The sequence below is a fragment of the Protopterus annectens genome, chromosome 4.part1 (assembly GCF_019279795.1).
Source record: "Protopterus annectens isolate FY-2018-M chromosome 4.part1, PAN1.0, whole genome shotgun sequence".
Classification (NCBI taxonomy): Eukaryota; Metazoa; Chordata; order Ceratodontiformes; family Protopteridae; genus Protopterus; species Protopterus annectens.
Window position 1 is genome coordinate 82872930 of NC_056734.1, and position 12500 is coordinate 82885429.

Below are 12500 nucleotides of genomic sequence, written 5' to 3' on the forward strand. Positions count from 1 at the left end.
CCAGAATAGAAGGGCAGAAGAATATTAGTATTTAAAATGGAAAAGCACTGGTGAAACAAATGTAAACATTCTATCTCAGGCAATTTCAAACAACCTTTCCTAAAGGCAAGCTCTTTACTCTTGCAGCTAAAATTAATTGCATGTCCTACGTGTCAGCCTATTATTCTACAGATTAGATGTATGGTACTTTCAATTAGCGCCTAAAATATAAGCATTTCCCCCTTGCGAACAAAGTAGGTTGGTTCTGAAAAGTAGATACTAAAATTAGTCTTTAAGTAGAGCTGAGAAAAATAGCTTCCACTATGAGTGGACATAAACAAATGTTTGTTTGCCTTTTCAGCTTTTCCCAGTTAGGGGTCGCCACAGTGGAACTCTGGTCCTCTAATGATTGGCAGTAGATTTTTTATGGTGCCAAGTTGCCAGCCCGATGCCGAACCTTCAGAGAAGGCACACCCATTCATGCATGTCTTTTGGAGGCCACTCGACCGCAGGGAAGACATGCAGACTCCACACAGAAGGCACTCCAGCTGAGAATTGAACAGGAGAACCTCTTGCAGTGAGGCAACAATGCTACCACTGTACCACAGTGGCTTATGCACAGTGGATTAAAGTCCCTGAACTGCATTTTCCAAAGACATCTTGCCAAAAAACTCTTTTTAAAGTGATTTTGCAGGGGGGTGAAGTCCCAATGCACACCCTGATGTTAGAACAAGCTCCCACACTCTCCAAACTTATGTATACTAACTCTATGGTCACTCCAACTTGAAGAAGGGGGAAATACCTGCCAAAAGAGCATCACTGCTGGCACAACTTCCGACAATGATTTCCTATAGAGAAACCCTGACTGTCAGCAAGCTGAAACTCGGGCAGTCAAAGCTCAAGAATCAAACATTTTCCCTTGTTTAGGAAAAAATCGGCAAATGATAAATCTATAGACTAAATCATCAATTTCTTGAAGTGTACGTATTTAAAATTTGTGTCCTATATTTTAAAGTGCAATGTCTAGAATTTTAGCATCTTATCTATTATTTTTAAGGGAATGTGAATAGTGTGCTTATCAACAGATGTGTGCAGATTCTGAATGCACTGGTAAAAATTAACTTGACATATATAGGTAATTTGTAACAGGCCTCCACTACACATTAACTTCTACCATCGGGCATCTCATTCAGTAAAAGATAAATGTACAAAATCCACATACACAAAATATATGCATGCCTTTAGCTTGGTTAATTCCTATCTGTGCCAACTCCACAGTGGAACCTTACTTAATTCATCAAGATTAGACATCTTCTCATGCCTTACATAGTTTGGCTGTTGACTGAGATAGTGGCATCGGGGATAATAGTGAATTATTCATAAGAAAATGATTTTTGGATAATAAATAACTGTCTGGCGCCCTTTTTTTATCAATTTGTTTACCAGAATTGGCCTAAAATCATTGCTTATTTAAGTGCCTTGTGTTGAGTAATACAATGTACAAGATATGGCTCAAAATATCAGATTATGTGATAATACTTGTAAGTCATTGCCTTGGCCCACTGTGTGACATAGCTATCAAGGTTGATTACATTATATTCAATGGATTCATTTCTTTTAACTCAGTCTCAGAAGGTAATGGACACAAACAGGATATTAACCATTAGGATGTAGATGGCTGATAAGGAAGTCAAGCCCATATGCTTAAAGACAAGCACAGAGCAATGGAGAAAGAAATATAAGGCAGTCAAACTGACAATTCAGTATTTTTGCTGAATATTTAAAGAACAGAGATATTATTATAGAAATTGCTCAGGAACAATTGATAAATTCATTGTTTCTCACTGTATTTGTTAAAAATTTCATGATATCAGATGAGGTTCACAGAATAGTACACAATCTTGATGTGGCTAGCAGTAAGAAATGAACTCTTAACAATGGGAACATTACTAAGCTAGAGCATTGCTAAAAATTGTAAGAGCGCATATTGTCATAATATGCAGAATAATTTGTACAAGTATTTAGAGCAGTGAAGGGGAAAAGTAACAAAAGCAGCTCATTGCTTCCAAAAATGAATAGCATCTGGGGAAGAGATACTGGATACACATCTTAATGCGGGGTGTGGGATAATAAATCTTCAATTAATCCATTTCTACCCATTTTTTTATTTTTTTATTTCTGGGAACAAAATATATCCTTTTCCGAAATGACTCAATATCAGAAACACACAAAGGGTTGTCGTAGCTAGTCAGACCCATTATGCAGTATACGTAATAAGATTTCTGACTTAAACAATATTCTGATACAATAGAGCATGTGTGTGTTTGAGGGGAAGGAGTACCACATAACATTTCATTTAAAAAAGTACTGTTTCCAAGCCTCTAGTGTGATGGAGCTACTCTGCCTACTTTGCTAAAGCCTGGGCTAATAAAAAAAAAATCCTAGCATGCCTACATATGTTACTGATGTGGATATCCTCATAAAAACTAGAGAAGGAGGCAGTACTAGGTATGTTGTAAGTGCTGAGAAGAGCACTCTTGCCAAACATCAAAGATTAAAGCAAAAATGTTATTTTGAACTTTAACTAAGCCTTGAATTAGGAATAGGGACCATTACTGAAATGGTATTTAAAAATACAATTCTTTAATAAATTAAATAAAGGGAGGGTAGGATTAAGGATATTGAGACAGGGGAAACAGGTGCTGACTTTGTGGGAACATGGGTGAAATTCTTGACTAGACTTATAAGGACTTCTGGGCCAATAGCCTAACATCATCCTATGAACCTATAAACGTATGGGAAGAGGGCCCTGTGGCTCAATCTGTGGCTGTGCCTTTACCTGTCAGATAGAGACATGCATATCAGTTGGTGCACGGGTCAGTGAAATGCCTTTCCCATTGCTAAGTCCATCTAATATCCCTCTAGATGTACATTTGAAATTTACCATAGAGGCGGAGTATGGGCCAGAGACATGCCTTTCCCTCTGTCAAGTCCATCTACTAACTTACTAGAAGTGCATTTGAAAGTTTACCATAGAGGAGGTGTATGGGCCAGAGACATGCCTTTCCCACAGCCAAGTCCATCTAGTACCCTTCTAGAAGTGCATTTGAAAGTTTACCATAGAGGAGGTGTATGGGACAGAGACATGGCTTCCACTCTGTCGGGTCCATCTACTAACCTTCTAGAAGTGCATTTGAAAGTGTATGCTCAAAGGGAAGGCATCTCAGACCTTCTAACTTGTGAGGATACACATTAGCCACCTGAAGAGTGGTTACAGACAGAAAATGTGAAATTCTTCATGGCTGCCTGAATAACAGTCTAGCCATGATCAGTTCCTTCATCAGTAAAAGAGAACAAATGGACATAGCCACACAGAAGACTTAAAGGTTGGCAGACAAGGCAGTGAAAAAAGGTATTAAAATAGTACGCTGATGAACATTTAGTTATCTGTAAAACATGTAGTATTTGTGTGTGTGTGTGTTGGGGGGCATAGTTATTTCCTAGAATGGTTTCAACTTCACAGTATGTTGCACAGAAAACATACAAGATGAACTACATCCAATGCCCTGGATGAACTATACATCTGGCTGTTTATTTACATAACTAAACTTTGTAGTACATATGATGACTGTAGGTAACCTTAAAGCATGAGGCAATGAGCCTGCATTAGTACCTCATGAAATGTATGAATTTTCTGGAAGACTATGCAAAGAGAGGGTTGTGGTCTTCAGGCATGGTTTCTTAGTTACATTTCTGCTAGAGATAGTATTATAGTAGAAAACAGATAAGCCAGCATTTCACTTTTCCAGCAAAATAGTTTTGTTGTACCATTTCACAAAAATTTCCCAGTGGAACATATCTTATAGAAATTTTGTTTTAATGAGAGATCATGTCTAAAATTTTCTTTTTCATTTCTGAAGTAAGGTAAAAGGTATCAGTGTCAGTGACCCAACAGACATTTGCTTTTAGTGCTAAAAGATCAGAAGGCTGTATGTTCTATTCCAACATCAGGCACTTGGACTGATTTTTTAATATTGACCTTGCTTTGCAGTGTAAGGGGAGTGTAGCACTTCTGAGGGTGCCATCCTTTGTGTGAAATGTTAAACTAAGATTCAGTTTGTAACTGGCTGGTAGCTCATTTATGTCTCCCCTGAAAAGACAACATTGGCCTAGTGGGACTAACCTGGTCTGCAAGGAGTAGAGAAAGATGATGTGATGTGGATATCTTTGGAAAAAAGAGACTTCAACCCAAAAGTCACAGAATACCCTTGATGTGAAATACATTCTCCACAAACAGAATTATCTATTAAATTTAAATTTAAATTTAAATTTTATTTATTTACTTTTGGTAGGAGGTGTCCCCTGAGCTCACATACGGATGGAATTTTCTATATACTTCCTTGGATCTTGCACTATCCATAATTTGATACATTCATCACATATTTTGCCAACAGTTGGACACTCACCTGTCTTCATTCAGCTGTACATCTTCCCCACCTTAATTTAGAAAGGAAGACTACTAACATGGGCCAGCCTCAAGAAATACTCTTTGACAACTTCCAAAAACAAATAAATTAAAATAAAAATAAACACTTTGATAGGAGAGTCACGGTTACTCAGACTTATTCAGCAACTTCCAAATGTGGAAAAGGGAACCATCTCTGTATTTTAGTTTTAATTGCTCAGTTAAAGAGAACAGCACCCCCCCCCCCCCAAACAGTTTTGTTTGGTGATGTGGCATTACCTGCTTTGTTTCCACTAGTGGAACCAGATTTTAATAAAATCATTGAAAATATTTCACTACTTCTGCAAACATCATTAAGTTTCAGAGAAATGAAATTTCCTGATATTTGTTCTGAATTGTTATAAGGAACCATTCAGAATGCCCTGGCTCTTGATGCAGTTTAAAAACAGTTTATTGATTGTGAACGTCATTTGTCAGTAGAATGATTTGTCTAAAAAATGTATGGTAAAATCTAAGTCTGTTGTAAACACATACATTTCCAAATTGCTTGATCTTTCAATAAGACTTGGGAAAATTTAAATAAAATATCAAGGATTAAAGGAGAAGGTGTTTAACAGACAAGGTCATTCCCATAAGGCTAAGCTGCTTCATACTTTATCATCTGAATGCATACACAGTACAAGTTAAGACTAATGTATTCTGACAATAAGCTGCTTTAGCAAATCTGCCTTGATAGAATAAGAGCTGCTATATTCAGAAGCCTTGAATACAGTGCCTATTTTGATCTGAAAATAATTTTTCATTCTTTTATAATTCTGCTTTGAAGTATTTGATAACAAAAAATATTAAGTGATTCTTGGCTGGAGAAAAGAAATAGATTATGAACATGGAAGCTGCAGACAGAGGATTTATCCTGACTTTCCTGTGATGTGGGACAGGAATAAATATCCTCCTTGACAAGCTATCTTACTGTGATTTGCATTTTCTGGATCTGTCACTGTCTTTTTATCTAAATATTCCCAGCAGACCAAATCTTACAAACATGAATTATAAAATACAGAATGAAGTGTGAGGGTGTTTATTGGGTGTGGAAGTACCCCAAGTTTCAGTGTGTTGTCCTCTAGTGCCTTTCTAATTGGAGGAATCACAAGAAATTTCCTTAAAATCATAATTTCAGCTACTCCTATCATTGTTTTCTAGGCAAAAATGGTATAATCTAAATCATCTCTCAGAATAAAGGCACTTCTTCCACAGTAAAAGCTGATTGTCATGTCCAGCTACATTTCATGTCTTTGAATTTCCACAACCTCTCCTGTTTGTTGCTATTTGTGTTCGATATGTTTGCACGTTTGAACATTTCAGATATATTTGAAATGGGATATACTGCTTTGTCAAAACTGAGCACCAGTGCTCTGCACATATTTAATTATGAGTTTCAAACAGGATTCATGCTATTTCAGTTACAGGCTTCCTGTCATTTAATTTAAATGAAATAGTCTCACAGAAATCAGGAGCACAATACTAGAATTATAGTCCGTGGTAAGGCTGAAACATACCAAATGCACATCATCACTATGGTGATTCCATAATATGCATTTGCACTGAAAATATTATCAGTAACATAGAACGCCCCAATTATTACCTCACAGCCTTGTTTTTCTACATACATATACCAACATTGTAAAGAACCATGACTTTAAGTGAGTACCAGCCACATTTACAAAACACAAATCACACTGCAGCTTCTATTTAAGTTGTATGGGCATCTAAAATAGTTTTAGTGTGCTTGGACTTGACTATTGACTGCATGGATATATGAAATGAATGGATACTGAGTAAAGGGTCTGTATTATTTCAGTGAAATATGTATTCATTGAATATGTATTCAACGAAGGCTAAACAGCAAAATGCAGTTCAGCAAATCAGAGACATTTTCCCATGGTTAGGAGCCAGTCATCCACTAACACTCCTGAACATACACCACACTAAATCAATCCCACCCAAGTTGTAGGCTTCACCACCCACACCCCCCTAACTACATATGCCAACTCTGAGATCACACTACAGTAGGGAAAACAGCAAAGTTGTGGTGATGGCCAAGTGGTTCCTAACCACGGTAAAACTTCTGTCCTTCGCTGAACTGAAGTTAAGCCTTCATTGAATATGCATTTGACGGATACATATTTTGATAAAGTAATATAGACCACTAAGTAACAGCTTAATTTTAGCTCTTCCAGTGTGGAAATAGAAACTCAGAAAAGAGAGTCAATGAATTTGTCTATTTTGGTAAACTTTAGTTATTGGCTAGTAAGTGCACTGTCAAAATGCCAGAAAAAAAAGAAATTTAGAAAGCCAGAAAGAATATCAATCACAAAAGGTGAAGAGAAACCATTGACTGGGATGAACTAGAGGAAAAAATAAGTCAAATGTTATCAGAGCTGATTAAAACAAACAAAACCCTGAAGGAGAACAACTCAAATAATAATAAAAGGCTAAAAATGGAAAAGGCTTTAAACGAATACTCAGATGAGCTAATAAAATTGCAAAAAGCAGAGGTTGAAATGAAGAAAAGGCTGGCTGAGTATAAGACTGGTCAAGAAGAGCTGTTTCAAAAAATGGTAGAATTAGAGGACAGAGCACTTAGGGAAAACCTGAGATTTTCTGCTGTACCACAGAAACTGGAAGGCACTTGATTTCAGCTTTTCTGAGTTTCTGTTTTCATGCATTCCTGATTGGTCTGGTTGCTGTTCAAAGCATCTACCAGGAAAAGGCTACAACAAGCATACAGACCCTTGAATCATCTGAAACAAGACTGTGGATCACCAAACAGGCTGTGCTCTGCTTCTCATCTTGAGATTGGTGCTAATGTTTTGCTTCTGGTGAGAGAAGAAGCAAAGGAGCATTGTAACCCAGCAGAGTGAAGATGTGGTAAGACCAGCACTGGTAATAACTAGGCAGTAGCCATTCACACGACTCCAGCATTTTCATCATTCTTGACAAGCTAATTCTTTGTTTTATGCCTACTCATTCTGGTGGACGTCTTTGAGAAGGTCGCCAAACCAATGGATGAGGGCAAAATGGTTCATACTGCCTATCTTGACCTGTCCATGGCATTTAACATGATCCCCCACTCAGGCATTGTTAACAGACTCAAAGGGTCAGATACAAACCTGTATGTCATCCATTGGATAGCCAACTGGCTCACAGACAGGACCCAGGAAGTTAAAATTGGGGAGTCCACCTCTTCAAAGAGGCCACTCACAAGTGGAGTTCCTTGGGGATCAGTCCTTTTTGGCATTTACTTCTCTGAAGTTAAGGCCAGTATCAATGATCTCTGGCTACTAAATTTGCAGATGATTGCAAATTAGGAGCTGCCACTGAATCCCACACTGACACAATATTCTCCTGGAATGGCTGACACAGACAAACAACTGGTATCACAGCCATGGACTAAAACTAAATGCCAAGAAATGCATAACAGTATCCTTTGGGAAGTCATCCACCTCTGGTAACTATCATATTGACAGTACACCCCTTAGAGTTGATCCAGAAATCAGGGACTTGGGAACACACATAGACAGTATTCTGTCATTTGACCACCATGTGTCTGCAGCAGTGAGAAAATCTTTCCATGTTGCACAACTTATAAACAAAGGTATGACATCTAGGTCCACAGAAGTCATTGTTCCACTGTATTCAGCATTCATCAGACCTATCATTGAGTACAATGCCCCCTTTGGTATGTACCTAAACAGGCATATCAAACAAATGGAGCATCCACAAAGGTTCCAAACTTAAAGAATACAGGGTGTAAGTAAAATGTCCTATGCAGACTGCCTCAAGGCCCTGTCCCTGTATTCTGTCTCCTACAGACTGTTGAGGGGAGATCTATGCCTGACATACAGAGCATTATTTGACCCCACTCTGATGGACCTCCTGCATATCACTAAAAGAAACAGCACCAGAATTACCACTTCTAAAAACTTACACATTGCCTGTGATATAAATAGACCTGCTGGAGATGCAGGTATGTATCATAGAAACTACCACATCTCTGGAACAGGGTCCCCATCCATGTAAAGCAGAGTTCCTCTCTAACCAATTCAAGTGTAACTTGGACAATTGGATGGGGAACAAGAAATGTATCCCTAGATTAGCACCTATTTGTCTAATGAACACTGGCAACCTGTAAATGGTTCATCTCCCAGGCCCCTGCTTGTAAATGTATCATCTCCCAAGTCCCTGCTTACACTTATCAAGGGTACCAGAGTTTGTCAGAGATTTGGGATGCATGGCTAGGCTTAAAAAGGCCCTTGTGGTCATTAGTTAACCTATGAACAGACTGTATTAATTTTATAAAAATACAAATAAGCAACTGGACTGGTATTCTAAAGCAGGGCTGTTAATTGAAAGGGCCCATTGTATGTATGCTCCAAACTTGGCCATGAGAAAGCAGTCAAGACTTATAACAGTAAAGATGCAATCTTACCAGCAGAAAGAGTTGATTCTGACAAAACTGTGGCAGAACAAGGTACATAATGTTGGTGACAGTAGAGTGTTTGTGTCAAATGGTTATTCAGTGTCAAGAAACAGGTGTGAGAATCAAGCTGCTGTATCCAGTGATCTTCAAAATATATTTCCTGGAAGGTCATAGTTATTGTTTGATGCAGAACATGCTAAGGAGGAAATGCAAAAGTTTGTCCAACAAAAAGCAAAATTTCAAAGAGAAGAATATTTTGCTTCTTATTCTTCTGATAATAAAGCTCATAGAGTGACTATGGCAGTGAAACCTTTTCCTATGTTCTAAAGAAAAATATTTGAGCGACACAAAAAAAGCACTGTAGTTGACAAGAAGAACAAGGAGTATGTTGGAAATGAAACAGAGACTGATTTGGGAGATGGAGATCAATAGGAAGAAAACCAACAACTTGGAAAGTAATGAATAAATGTGTGGGATAATTCAATAAAGCCTACATGGAGAGATTTTCCATGTAGGCAGAATGGCTCGGCCCCAACACAGAAAGCGGCAGCCGTGCGATCCAGTAAACAGAGCAAAGGAGCATGCATAAGCGTGCAAACATGGGAATGTCCATGGAATGCAAATCACCTCATAAGGAGGTGAATTTCATGTAAATGAGGTCAAATGAGAGTGCTGGAGCAATCCAGCAAGCAGATAGGTAGTCATGCAGACCCTGGGTTGGTGTCTAAAGTCTGAAGTGTCCACAGAAAATTACTGTGTACAAGAAAGCAAACATTGAACTGGGGCTATAAAAGCCCATTTAGAATGTTTGGGATTGCATATTGGGGACAGGTATGTGCAAAACTATGCCCTGTATGTGCAAACAATAATGCAAAATAATAAAAAAATAACTTTTTTTAATACCCATATCACATTTGCATACCCAAACATGCCGTTATGCAAAAAAAAATTAAAAATTGTAAAATACGAAAACAAGACATATGTAAGAATAATGCATTATAGGGCACTGCAAGCAGTATTTACAATGGTAGATTTCAGTGGTTGCTAAGGAGGCAGGCCCTAGAATAGTGAAGTATCCAGGTTGTGTGCATGGATCAGTATGCAAATGAGCTGGGGTTACTGAATAGTCAAAATGAGCTACTGTATCCACAGAAGAGGTAACTGACATCAAAAGGGGATGTGTCACAATATGTTTAAGTGGGCTGGAGCTCAGCGGCACACGTTTGCACCTGCTCATCTCAGCTAAGCAGGGAGATATGTCTAGTGTTGCTACACTTTGTTCAACTACGGTATGCATGTTTTAGCTGGTTAAGCTATGTTGAGTGTGCCCGTGCATGGAGGTGTGTCCAGACTGCTGAGCAGTGCTTACACTAGAGCTGTGGGTTTGTGCACTGCACCACAGTGCTTAGCAGGGAAGGCATTTAAAAAAAAAGGAAATAGCCTGGGAAAGCCAATCATGTATAAATTACTGATAAGCTCTGTTCCACAGACACTGGGCCATTCAAACCCCTCAATGATATACCTGACAGGTAGAATGCATCATGGTTAGCAAATCATACAGGTTGCATCTGTAGCATACCACTATAAAGTATGCATACACCCTACAATCTGATTTTTCCCACATACTATGCACCATTGGAGTACACACTTTGGAATTTTAACTGACAGAATGCTAGGGTCTGCTGCTGCTCTGCTACATCTGCATGTTCTAAAGACTGAGGGCAGTGCTGATGCTGCTGTTGACAATAGGCCTAGACTGGAAAGGAGAAGAGTGTACAGGCCCAGGGTAACCTTCCAGGAGCTACATGAGCTGGAGATTGTAGAGAGCTACAGGGTGGACAGGGACATGCTACAAGAACTCACTGAGCTTTGCTGCTCTCAACTCAGACCCAGAGAAAACAGAGGGGAACCCATCCCAGTGGAAACAAAGGTATGTGTAGCCCTTAGAATATTAGCTACAGGTACTTTTCAAAGACCAACTGGGAACATGATGGGTTCTCACAGGCATTGGCATCCAGGGTACTCCACCAGTTCCTGGCTGCTATCCAAATGCATGCCAGTGAGTACATTTATTGACCCCCCACCCCTGAGAAGCAGGCCAACAGTATGCATCTCTTCCTCCATGTAGCACACTACCCTGAAGTAATGGGTGCCATAAACCCTGAGGTAATGGGTGCCATAGACTGCACTAATGTGCACATCAAAGCACTGCCTGGTGAGGAGGGTAGAGTTTACGTCAACCACAAGGGGTATCACTCCATCAACTGCCAGGTCATGTGCAATACCCAGGGCATTATCATGAGTGTGTGCTGGTAGCCCTGGTAGATATCATTAATCTCATATCTTGCACACATCACAGCTGTAAGACCACTGAAATAAAAAGTAACTCATAAACCATAAACCATAAAAAATAAAAAATCCAGGCCACAAACGCAGGTGCAAAATGCTTTATGAAGCCACAAAAAACCACAGATGAGCACTTTCGTCTGATCACAAGACTTCTTCAGATGAAAGCACCAGCTGTACCAGATGTTTGTTGGGGGGGCATCCCGTACGGCCATTTACTGGGGGATGCTGGGTATGCACTCGAACTGAGGATGATGACACCCATCAGAAATGCACACACACCTACCAAAGAATGCCATAATGAGGCACATGCACAGACTTGGAACATCATAGAGAGTGTGTTTGGGCTGATCAAGTCACGGTTCCACTGCCTCGATATATCTGATAGAGCCCTGCAGTACTCTCCAGCCACATGTGCACAGATGTTCACAGTATATGCCATGCTACACAATATGATCCCGCAGAAACAGCTGTGGCAGGAACATCACAAGGAAGGGAAGCACAGCAGCCCACCAGTGCCATGTTCCCCACAGTCACAGAGGAACTCAGAGGAGGACCCCCCTGAGCCAGTCCCTGTAGGCAGACATAGGTGTGCCCAGTATGCCCTGGTCATGGCAAAGAGGCAACGCATAGGACATGCACTGACAACCTAGGGTCCTAGGGACTGACACCTCACTTCAATTCACATGCATAGAAAAAAGGATGCCAGCCACACCACACAACCTGAACCTTACTATGTATTGGTTGTGTACTGCGTGCATCCAACAGAGTCAGCCCTGATGCACTGTTATCTCAACAGCTGCAGGCACAAAGTAAGTCACACTCCTTTACAACAAATGTATGGGGTACTAGACTATGGTAGCGTATGTATGGACCTGCTGCATGTATGCAAAGGAATAGAGTGGGCTACTGGGCTACCTGCAGAGAACTAACAGCTATGTGGGACAACAGGAAGTCTGTCCAGTACTGGCTGCCCTATAATATGCAGTAGGCCCCAAGGCAGCAAAACCCACTGCACTATGTGACAGCAGTGCCAAACAGTGGGGTCATAGGGCAGACAGATGACTGTCAATGCTAGAGTCCCCTACTCCCAATACAGCCATATTCCCATACAACTGCAATAACAGTATTTTTGCAAGGTTATAGCAGCAGACCACACAATCCCAGGGCTCTCCCAAACAACCTGGTGACATGTTCTATGTTGTCAATATGCAGGGGTCAAAGTGTATG